Source organism: Atractosteus spatula, chromosome 25 (assembly GCF_055471065.1).
Source record: "Atractosteus spatula isolate fAtrSpa1 chromosome 25, fAtrSpa1.hap1, whole genome shotgun sequence".
Lineage (NCBI taxonomy): Eukaryota > Metazoa > Chordata > Actinopteri > Semionotiformes > Lepisosteidae > Atractosteus > Atractosteus spatula.
The window spans coordinates 8,026,511-8,038,750 of NC_142730.1; positions in this window are offsets into that span (position 1 = coordinate 8,026,511).

The following is a 12,240-nucleotide window of genomic DNA, read 5'->3' on the forward strand; positions in this document are numbered from 1 at the left end:
TACCCCTTTTTGCCTTGCTTGTTGCGGGCCTGTATATTGGATCAAAAACATATTCAACCGGACACAGAAACACACAGTGTTTATTTGCCTGCTTTATCCCACGGTGACAATTACAATGGGTGACAATTAATATGCGCATAAATTAAAAGCGAGGAGAATTCTGCATTCCGAACACACGCAGCCGGCCAATGGGAGCGAGCCGGCCGCCGCAGTCCCACACGGGCTGTTCACACGCTGGAAACAGGGGAGGACGTCACCGCCTCCCTCCCCAAAAGCAGTTAAATGACGGCATTTAAGTCTGTCTGCCTTTGTCAAAAAAAGCCGATATCCGATAGTGGGTTCCGACTCTCAAAAAGACGGAAACACACTGCGCCGCTCAGCCAGTCAGTTCTGGTTTGATAGTAGGGAATCTGAGGGGGGGTGGCAGTCACTGCAATTAAGGGCGAACGTGGTGACAAGGTGGGGGTGTAATCGCTTTTACAATTTACATTTTTAAGAAATGTTTCAGCGCCAGCGTCCCTGCGAACGTCAAGACTTGAATTTACCGGCATTCACCGAACAGTCCGCCCGAGAGCGGGCCACTCGTAGATACAGTACGCCGGCACTGAAGTGATCTTTTAGTTTGTCGTTTTATCGCACAGTAGAGATGATGAATGCCACCAACCACGTTCTTCAAGTCGCACTGTAGGGGGAAACGAAAGAACAGAACAGAACAGAACAGGTCCGAAGTTCATCCAGCGGGGGCAACAGCAAGAGAGTCCAATAGGTCAGCTTTCAGATTCCAGCGAGAAAGCTCTATAGATTCAGTCGGAACTCACACACCTGACCCTGGCCTGCTCTCTGCTCTCCTCTTGCAGGCCAGTATCGCACGCAGGAACAAAGCAAAGCTTATTTCCACGCTGACCAATGTACAGTACAGGACTCACACGTTTCTGCACACGTGAAAAGGGTTTAACAGCCGAGTCGTCGCGTTTCTCCCGCCTCGCCAACCAGAATAATATATATATATGTATGAAAGGATCACACGAGGCTTAAAAAAGGTGTTTTTTTAAAGATCGAACAACATTTGTGCGTAATCGTCGATCTATTTTACTATCTAGACGATGACCGAACGAGAAACGCCGGATTCGGATCCAGTGAAGTACAGGCTTTCTAAATAGTGGCAGCGTGTTCCTGCCATGAAGTCACGACTCGCAACCTCTCGGTTATCGATTCGCGCAATGCCGCTGTACGCCCACAGAATTTCTGCTGTTTTTACACCCGTTTTTGTTGTGGCGCACCATCCTGCTGAGCAGGCGTGGGTTTCAGGATGAGAGTCCGTGGAGCGAACGCGAGTTCGGCAGAGTGGGCAGTTTCTGTCGTGTTGTACACGATACCAGCTCCAGGACCCCAGAACACGCCTGATATCTTTACCGCTCAACACACTCCTCCTTAATTTCAGTTAACATACACCCGGTTCTCCGATTCGATCAAACGGTATTCTTTGATCTTTGACCTCTACACAACTTGTTATAAAACAGTGGGGTTTTTTTCCGTGTTAACGGAGACTTTCAGTCGAAGATAACAGGTGACAGCGGTACTGAGATTCACAGAAATGATCCGAAAAAAAAAACCAGATTGTCTCCCTTTAATCTAGAGGTGGCAGAGATGCATTTCTCCTCTCGTTTTCAAATGTCTTACGTGGCATTTTCCTGTCATGCTCATTCCGGTCTGGTGCTTGCTATTATTATTAAATTCCGTATTCAAACGGAAAGTGAAACATCCACATCCATACTACGCTCCTGCCGTATGTCGGGATAAGACGATCATCATAGGGATACATTTATAGCTAAACACTCAAAACAGTTTCCTTAGCCTTTTTCTTCCCCAAAATACAATGTCACCCCGAAATGTCATAGTTGACATAGTTTACAGGTTCTCTCCTGCCCGTCATTCGGCTGCAATTCCTCGCTAATGTGTTATCTGACTGAGAGGAACGAGGGGTCGCCGTCGCTGTCATTTTTTCAATGTGTCCAGAAGGGTTTTACGGATGCGGTCGGGCAGAAACCGCCGGAATAAGAGTACGGATCCATTTTATGCTATGAAACAAAACACTTTCTCGCGGCACTTTTCAAGAAGGTAAAAGGGATACACAAATGCGACAGCGTTTGCGGAATTAAATTAAAAAATGCCACTTTTTGGGGGTGATATGCAATATGTAAAATGTACATTGAAGTTTGTATATGGCTTCGTTTATTTGTGTTGTAGTGGTGTTTTATACAGGTGTATATGACTATTACTTCGCAATTTAATTAATTTAATTAATCTCCAAGACTCCGAGGCTCGGATTTCCCTGTGGATTCTGTCCTAAACTCCCATTTTCCCCGTCGAAGTGGACACGAGGAAGCGAATCAGGTTGCAGAGCCCGAGACCAGCCGTGTTCTGGTCAGTCGCGACGTCCAGAGCTGCCTTGACACGGACGGGTTAATGACCTGATTGAAAGGAACCGATTTTAAACGAGCGATCAATCCCGCTTTTCGCTCCAGTCTTTCTAAAATTCCATTTCAGTCGCTAAAGATCGTGACTCATTCCTTACATACAATAAAACCATTATAATGATTAATAATATAACATCATTAAACCGAATGTTTGTAGTGGTAATGATGATGACAGATACAGCCTCATGTAAATCTGATAGGGGAGAAGAAATAGTTTTGATTTTGAAGGTGTGAGATTAGATGCCAAGTGTGACTTAATTAAAAAAATAAAACATACAGGAAACGGGTTTTTTTTTCACCTGAGTAAAATACAGTCTTGCCTTCGTTGGTCCAGATGACACCTATCGAAATCGATGCAAAGAGGAAAATGTATCTGCTTGTTATTAAGGTATGTGTGGCTGTCGAGCAAGTCGTGCTGCCACAGTCATTATCAATAATAATAATAATAATAATAATAATAATAATAACAATAATAACAATAATAATAATAATAATAATAATAATAATAAACTTAATTATAACAATACAGTTATTATTGTTAGACCATTCAACGCGGACAAACGCTCACTGAAGAAGACGATGAAAAGTCCATTGCTTTATAATTCGATTTTCGATTGCAAAAAAATGACACATCCAAATTTAACTCAGCTCTGCCACAGACGTCCATTCTGAGCTCACCTACAACCATGACCTTCCTGTTTAAGACGCCAAATACAGCGGGTGGAAAACGGATCATTAAATGGGTCATGGTATGGTTGAGCGTACATTTATTGATCGTATGATTAATGCTTGCCTATATACAAACAGAGACCGAAACAGAGACATCCTGCTGTTATTTTAGTCACCTAACAAGCGCTGAGCGGTAAAAGCGCCTTATTTCTGCGTGAACAACCAACCAACACAAATGTTTAGCGCCTGGTCTCTGACGGAAAAAACAAAACGAAGCAATTCCCGTGTCCGAACTGAACACTTCGGTCTTGTCAGCTATATTCGACGTGTTTTCTTGATAAGTTTCCAGTTTTTATTTGGAAGTAAAATAGACGACACAGTTATCTCATCTTCAATGTGATTTTACGCTACAGCTCATCTGAACGAGCTCCCAACAGATAACACTGGGTTAGAGATGGCGTGGGCAGCCCGATAACCCGCACTGATGGTTTCTGTAAGGTGCAAAATCGGGTTCCGCTCCGTTTTATTTACAAGAGGGTGGACATTTCTTCACCCGTAGATGAAATTCTGACTTTACCCTAAAATGTCTTCAGCTGAAGATGCGCACTGCCGAAATTTCCACAAAAATGTCCACCGTGTGTGTGTTTAGGAAGTCGAGGGGCAGAATGTCAACGTGAATTGAAACCATATGAACAAAACTGCTGGCTTCACCCAAGACACGCTTATGGAGGAGCCCAGGGGGAATTTTAATTCAAGGTGTGTGACTCGGCCCGGCAATGTGCGACTGCAACTTGGAATTAAAATAAATCAGTAGCCGGACCGCCGGTCTTTTCGTGAAGCGTCGCGACTTCGATGCCTTTACAAATTGACGAAGCAGCGCCCCCTGGCGACGCGCGGAAGAATATCACCTATTCAGTGGGGAGGAGTCGCACTTGCGCACAAAGCGACAGGAAACGACGGCCGGCGCGCTGCGTCAGGCCGATCATTTCTTACCCGCTCCTGCCACCGTGTGGCCAGAAGGTATACAAACACGCCAGCCTCCCGTGGCCAAGTTCCCGTTCGGTAGAAATGATTAATTTTTAAATGCACATCCAAATTATACACGAGTACCGTTGTATTTTGTATTGCACAGTATCGTGTGTAGTCATCCCACCCACGCACCGTATACTTGTGAAGACTCACTGAAAGTACTCCAAAGTCCAAATGCAGTGTTAAGCGCCGCAGGCATCAAAGAGATCCAGGCAAGGCGTAAAGAGGTATCTTAGAGCCCGATACCAATGGCTTCCTCGTCTTGCTCTCTGATATAGTCGTCTCCGCTGATAACGATCTAAAACAATCACTCGCTTCCGGGGTCTTCCTGCAGCCACCCACCACTCTTTGTGTAAAGATGTCTTCCCCCCTCCATTTGTTCCCCATAGTTTGCTAGTGCCCTAGGAACTGAACCCAGGGCCCCAGCATTGAGAGGCAACAGTGCTGACCACTGCTTCACCATGCAGCCTGTGTAACATCCTAAGAGACAAAAGCAATTAACTAGCTCTACATATGCAGGTTTTTACTGACATGGCATACTGAAATTAAATTGAGGGGATGTGGCGAGTGGGAGGCTGGGCCAGTGGTCAGCATTTCTGCCACACAGTGCTGGGGCCCTGGGTTCAATGCCAGACTTGCGGTGCTGTCTGTGTGGAGTTTGCATGTTCCTCTCTTGTCCATGTGAGTTTCCCCCCACAGTCCGAAGACATGCTGGTGGGTTAATTGGCTTCTGGGACAATTGGCCCTGGTGTGAGTGTGTGTCTGCCCTGTGATAGACTGGCGTCCCATCCAGGGTGTACCCTGCCTTGTGCCGGTTGCTCGCTGGGACAGGCTCCGACTCTCCTATGACCCTGTACCGGATGAAGTGGTGTGTAAAGAAATGGGTGGATGAAATGTGGAAAAGACCCCAAATCATCACTGGGGTTCAGCACCTAAAATTGGAAGCCACAGTATAAAGCATCTCTCTATCTGCAGATGGAAAGGCAGCTAGAATTCATGAAGGAGGAGTATCAGTCATCAGAAGCGCCTCACTGGCTTTACCGTTGGTCGTTATTGCCCCCTTGTGGTCACCTGATACAGCACAACGCACTTCAATTGAACCCCAAGACTCCAGACTGGTGGTTATTTTTTCATTCTGCCTAAGTTCTTAATTACCAAAACGAAATATGACTTACATCATGTAAGCAAAATTAACTCTTTTTCACAGCATTGAGGAAGTACATCGAACATTAGAGAAACTTTAAAAAAGATAATGATATCTCCATTATGTAGTAGGTTCTGTAGTTTAGCAGGTGTTAAGTGCGTCCTATCTGGCAGTGTACACAGCAGTGTAGTGATTCACTCTTGCAGTGCTAGAGTGCAATGTGCTCAGTTTGAGACTGTGGGGCTGCAGTGTGTTCAGTAGCTCAGTGTCGAGAGTGCTGATCTCCAGTGTGTTCAGCAACTCAGTGTTGAGAGCTCTGATCTCCAGTGCGTTCAGTAGCTCAATATCAGATGGCTGGGCTGCAGTGTGTTCAGTAGCTCAGTATCAGATTGCTGATCTCCAGTGTGCTCAGTAAGCTCAGTGTTGAGAGTGCTGATCTCCAGTGTGTTCAGTAGCTCATTGTCTTAAGTCCCAGCGTACAGTGTGCTCATGACTTCAGTGTCAAGGTGCCTCACTGCAGCATGTTCAGTGTCTCATTGTCACATCAGTAACTCAGTGTTTTAGTATATACAATGTTGAACATGAACATATTTTTCATCGTGAGTGTTTTGCTGATAATGCTCATATCCTCCGGGCTGTTTACTGGGTCCCAGCCCTGTTCCTGTTTTCAGTACTTTGATGTGCTAGCAGCTATTGAAGGTGCTGATTGTGGGGGCATTCGGGGTGGAGGGGGGAGATGGTGGGGGCGGTGGCTGGACTTGTTGTTCCTGTTGCCATAGCTACAGAGAGTTGCTAGGCAACCCCAAGGATGCTGTGAAGGCTAGGAGCAGTGGGTCACATTTGCAAGTGGGATCAACTCCTACGCAGTACTCTGCTGGCCTTCCGCCGAGAGCTGAGCGGGAGAGAAGCAGAGAGGAGCAGGCAGACAGAGGAGCGCGCGGAACAGACTTCCCTGGGGCGCACAGGAGCTGAGAAAGACATGGTGTTAGAACACAGCAGACAGGAATTAAGGGAGAGCTCAGACCAGGCTTCAGTGCGTTAAAGTGCTGAAGGAGTTACATGTTATGGTACATTGGAGGTCAGCGCTGTGTGCTCTATCTGTTTTGCAGTGTCTGCTCTGTGTGCTCAGAGAACCCCAGTTTCTTCTCAGACACTTGAGAGTGAGGGGGGCAGGGATCTCATTAGTGGGGAAGCTGTCCTCTGGGCTGCGGTCGTGGATCCTGCTCTTGTGGTTGTGGTCGGCGGGCTGCCCTGCCCGCAGGTCTCCCTGTAGTCCTCCCTGTTCAAGAGTTAAAAGGTTCAGTCCCTCAGCCTGTCAGTGAGGGGCGATAACAGCATGCTCAGGCCAGTGAAGGTAATCCTAACCTGAACCCCAGCGACTCACTGGGCCAGAGCTCATCCTGGTTTCTGTAGTGTCAAGTGAACTAAAGTGCATGTGACCCCTCCTGGACAGGACACTGGCCATCACAGGGGTGACCCCCCCCCACCACCAGTGCTGGTCACCTGGAACCACTTGGGTTAAGCACTTTCCTCAAAGTGTAATAGCAGTGTCACAGCAGGGACTCGAACCCACAACCCCCAGTCATGAGTCGAATGTCTGACCTGATACACTACTCCACTCTCTGTCAAGAAGACAGAGGGCTCCAGAACTTCATCTTAAGTGTCACTGCCACACTGCTTCAGTGTTAAATCAGTCAATGTCTGACTTTAGTGTGGTGCTGCACTCAGATAGTGACATGTTGTTGTGTAACTGTGATACAGAGATGGTCAGGTTTATCGACATTCAAAGCAGCTTTGATCACCGGTTTATTTTTTTTTGTAACCAACTGACTTTTCCTTTAAAGATCTTTTTTAAAGGAGAGTTTCCAACTCCGCAAGACTCAAGGCGAAGAGTTCATCAATGCATCTGCTGAAACAAGGAAAAAAGGGTCTTGAAGTCTTTCTTCACATGAAATACAAACATTTTCTGTTTTTTTTTCCTGTTCCTCATGTTGACAAAACTTCAAAAATTATAATCATCACATTGCACTTCTTTTTTTTTTGGGGGGGTGGGAGCATGTTTTCATAAATATTGGATGAAGTGTGCGATGCAAACTCTAACCAGATACTGGTGCGATTGCTCTTCTGAGGGTTTCTAGTGTAGATTGCACGACAGCTGCACTTATTAATGAGTTCGATTAACACATTTGCTCCTGCACCCATGTGCACTAATTTAAGTCCAGTTTCGTTGCTTTCCAAAGACGCGCGTGGCTACAGCAGTCTAGCCATGTACCAGGAGTTATGGTGCTCAGTGTGTAATCGTGCAGGACTCTTCCTCCCAATTCTGGAGGAAGGGGTGGGCAGGAATCGAACAACCTTCCCCCCCATCCTTGGGGAAGGCAGATGCCTTCTTTGCCCCCCCTCCTTCTTGTCTCAACATGGAAACATACGAGCGAGTCCAAACGCGAGGAGCTGTTCGGCCCCGTCCAGCCTGTGTGGTGGCCAAGGATCTCATCCAGGTGTCTCCCGAAAAGGATCCATCAACAGGTCAGGGCAGCTTGTTCCCCACCCCCACACCTCTTGGCGTAGAGCCTCGCCTGCCCGCTCTCAGTTTCGAATGCTCTCCCACCCAGTGTCCACCCGTGTCCCCTGGCTCCTGCTTCGCTGATCCCTCTGAGGAAGTCCCCTGGCTTTGACGCTGTCTGTGCCCCTGAGGACTGTCCAACCTTCCCCAGGTTCTCTGTTCCAGACTCTAAAGGCTCGGTTCCTTCAGCCCGCCCATCGCTTAAACCCTGGAATGTATCTGATGGCAAGGGTAGTGTCCACAGGCATCTTTCTGGACATTGTCCTCTCTTTGAGACCTGTCAACTACAGACCCAGAGAAGAGGCATCCCCCTCACTGGCCTGCCATCTGTTCTCATTGACATTTCCTCTACAGATTAAGCGTAAGCTCCTTATACACACAGATACAAAAACCCGCTGTAATCCACCGTCCTGCTGGGCCTACTACACACACGAATTTATCCTTCGGTTCTTTTTTTCCTTCTCCGGAGTGTATTTTTAAAGACCGCCAGAGATGCTCGTTCTATTTTAAACCCACCGTTCACTGTCTAGCCCTGGCTAGGATTGGAAAGAAGAAAAAATAACAGCACCTAAAATAACTTGTTTTTTGTTGGGGTTTTTTTTTTTTAAGAGAGCTGGCTGGCTCCGTGCAGCGCGTGGCTTCCTTCGTGCGCGCGCGCTCGTGCGAGGACTGCCTCCGCTGTCCCTCCGCGAGGGTGGCCCGCGCGCAGGTGCCACAACCCCATGGGCGCTGGACTCTGGTTGTGAACAAGTATTCGTCCCCCTCATGACCGTCTACACTGGCGCCTGCCACTCAAACAAGACTTTAGTTCATTCAAGGTAATATACGTGCAAAAAACCAGTCACATTCTCACGATCGCTGTAGGAAAACTCACAGCTCAATTAAATCTGCATTTTAGGTCTGTGGTCGACTGACCCTAAACATGTAGTGCTGGATTCACATTAGTAAGGTTTCGTGCTTCTTCAAAGTGCCTTTTTAGTTTTTTAGTTTTGACTATTGCGGTTTTATAGCTGCTTGCTGAAAGAAGACGAGCGTCGACTTCCTGAAGAGTTAAATCTTAAGTTATCACATCGACTACAGCTACAACGCCCTTAGGAGAACGCGTAAGTGAAAAAACTAAATGGGAGTTTTCTCTTAAAGGTGTGTTCTTTTTTGCACCCAGCTTTTAAAACTCCCACTGCAAATACAGTCTGCTGGGAGGTGTGCGGGTCGCTGAGAGACGTGTTATACAGCAGGGGTTGTTACTGTATTCCTCACACCCGTCCAGTTTGGAGTCGCGGACTGTGTTGCTCACAGTCAGGCTCACAGTGACACCACCTGGACCGGGACCGGATAAAGGCACCTGATCGCCCCCCATCCCCCAGCTGTCCTCGCGAGTCAGCGCCCAGTCCAGTCGCCACGTGGAGGTTTGCGGTTTTTTTCGTGTGACACGTGACAGGGTCTGCGGCGCCCCGCAGGGGAGTGAGTGCTGATTGGAGGAGCTGCGCTGACGTCACAGCAAGCGAAGCTATCTCCACAATGCTGAAGAGTTTTTTTCCCCCTCAAAAGGCTTTGTTACTTCAGTATTAGGAAAAGCATGACAATTATTTTTAAACTTAATGATGGTCTTATTATTGAACCTGAGTCTTAGTCCTTATCTTTTTATACTAACTACCAATTAAACACTTTGCAGTTTGCTCTTAAGTACATAACTGCTTATTAAAACGTTGCTTAAGGCTGGGAGGCTACCTTACTGCCACTTAGCAGGTGCAAACCCAGCTCCAGATCAAATGTATACTTTAATTTTATAACAGTTCATAGAGAAAGAAAATGCATATCTTTTCTGACGTATTACTCCGGTCTTTAATGACTGAGATTTCGTCTGAAATACAAACAACAGTAAAGCGCGTGTGGTCCGGGTGACATTTAAATCGGTCCGGGTTGCTTTAACTTCCCCCACATGCTGACCGGTAGTTCTGGAGACTCTGACGCAGTTGTGACGTACGTGGAGGTGTAAGGAGAATTTGGAGCGAGGCGTTCTGGAATAGACGAGACATTCTGCCCTGCCGCCCTCACCCCGCGTGGTTAAAAAGCGCGTGTGGGCTTATTGGAGGGACGCTACTGGGGTCTGCCGCAATATTTCAAAAGGTCTGGCCGCTCCTGCCCCTAAGACACCACCTGGTCGCTGTCCTACTTTGCTTCATTTTCTCCCTGCCCTGTAGCAGCCTCACTGCTTTTCTCACAGTAAACACTATATCCCTCCGCCGTCCACGTACGAAATAGTCCCTTTTACTTCTTCGACAGTAGTTTTGCTTATTTAAGCCTAATGTGAGGCCTTACTTATTTTTTTAAAAAATGGAAATCTCCATGTCTTACACACAGGGAGTGTGTGTGTATGTGTGTGTGTGTGTGGGGGGTCTTTTCGGGCAAAACAATATCACGAGTTTAAGGATCGGTTTGTGGTGTCGGTGACACAGTTGCCTTTTTCGCTCTTGGGCAAGAGGTGGGGGGGGGGGAAACACTTTTCGATTTTGACGAGCGGCTTGTTTATGACCCGAGACGCTGTCGTTGCTTTCTTTCTTTTTCGAAAGAGCGAAGCCGGCAGCCGGGGAGCACCTTCGCTGCAGATAAACACAGGGCAGCGCAGCGCTGTTGAAGTTTTGCCCTCATCGCCTGTAAAGGTCACCCGCACATTCCCGCTTCGGTACAAGCGCGCAGCCTGGACAGTCCGGCCCAGGAGCACAGGAGCACATCCACGTCCGGTATTCGAGGCATTCCGAGCAAATTCACACCATAAAACTATTTTGATGATAGTGATGATAATAATAAACTTTATTTGATATAGCGCCTTTCAAGGTGGCTTCTCAAAGCGCTTTACAGAATGACAACAACGATCAATAAAAAGAACACACAAGATAAAACACAATTACAATGCACAGAGGAGACCGTGGACGGTGGTACTAAGTGTGGTAGGAGCGGAGGGGTAAAGAATGGAACCAGTTCAGTAAAGGTTAATATCTAAGTCAAGTATCTAAGGTAAGTAAATATCCCTTCAAACCCCTGGGCGGCAACGTTAACGATATAGTCGGAGACTTGAACCTCCACCGGCCTGGTTCTTTCTGAGAGTAAAGGGCGTGAAAAGTGTGAAACTGCATTCTTTCTTTTTTTCCGGATCTGCGGCACACACAAAAATAGCCCTTCTCGCGCTGGAACACGCCATTCCGTTAAGTACAGGGCGATTTCGCCCCGGTTGGACTCTTACGCAGGTTAATCATCACCGACTAACAGCTCGCCGCGGGCCCTGCTGATGTCTGGGCTCCGGTTAGCATGGCTGGGACCGGCAGTAGTCGAGTGAATTGATGACACTTCAGCCACGTTGGCATGAACCTCGCTGGTTGAACAGAAGTTCAGCGCTGTCAGTGGAGGCTGGGGCGCGTGTTTGCTCTGGCTGAACATTTTGGGTTTTGTTTTCGTCTTTTTTTTGTTTTGCGCGTTACTAATTTTGAAGAAGCCTTTTGATTGGAAAAAAAAAACCCCAATAGTTGTTTCACCTGCAAACAATCCGGTAGCTGAAGATTCAGGTTTTTTTTTAAATAATTTTATTTTGTAAACTCTGAGCGACGCGCGGCGGGCCTGAGCGTGTCAGTCCTGTAATGTACACCCGTATCTAATGAAGGCACCTCCCGAGCTGTGACGTTGATGTCTGTGTCGTAGGTCGTTTTATCGTTAACGCAACGACTCAAATCCACCCGTGAGCCCTTAAAAATGGTGTTTAAATCATGACGTTAGAAGACTTTGCCTTGTGGAAAAACAAAATCCAAGCCGTGCGCTGGCAGAGGTGAAACAGTGCAATGACCTCGCTCCTGAAAGAGAGGGGGAGCAGTTTCAGAACTGCCAGTGCAGTAGTTTCTACTGCTTTCCAAGTCGATTCTATTATTAAATTATATATATATAATATATAATAATAGACACACTTTCTTTTGAAAATTTACAAGACAGGTCTGTTGCTCTCCAGGATGACAAGTGTCAGTTTTTTTTTTGAAAAATTAATATGATTTTTGTTGAATTACTGTTTTAATAAGACTTGGGTTTTATACACACTTGAAAGCAGAAATTTGCAGCTCACATCGTGGAGGCTGGATTTCAAAATGCAACCAGTGCTTAAAACAATGCAATAGTTTTTAAAAAGTCGCTTTTGAAAATTCCTTTGTGCCATAGTAGCTTTTGAACTTGTAAAATCAATATATAGGCCAACTTTGGAGCAACAAGAGTAGACGTTAGAAATTAAAGGAAAATAATAGTATTCTAACTTAATGCTTGTAGTGTTAGATTAACATTTTTTGTGAAATAAATTATTTTATATAATGAGGATGCTGTAT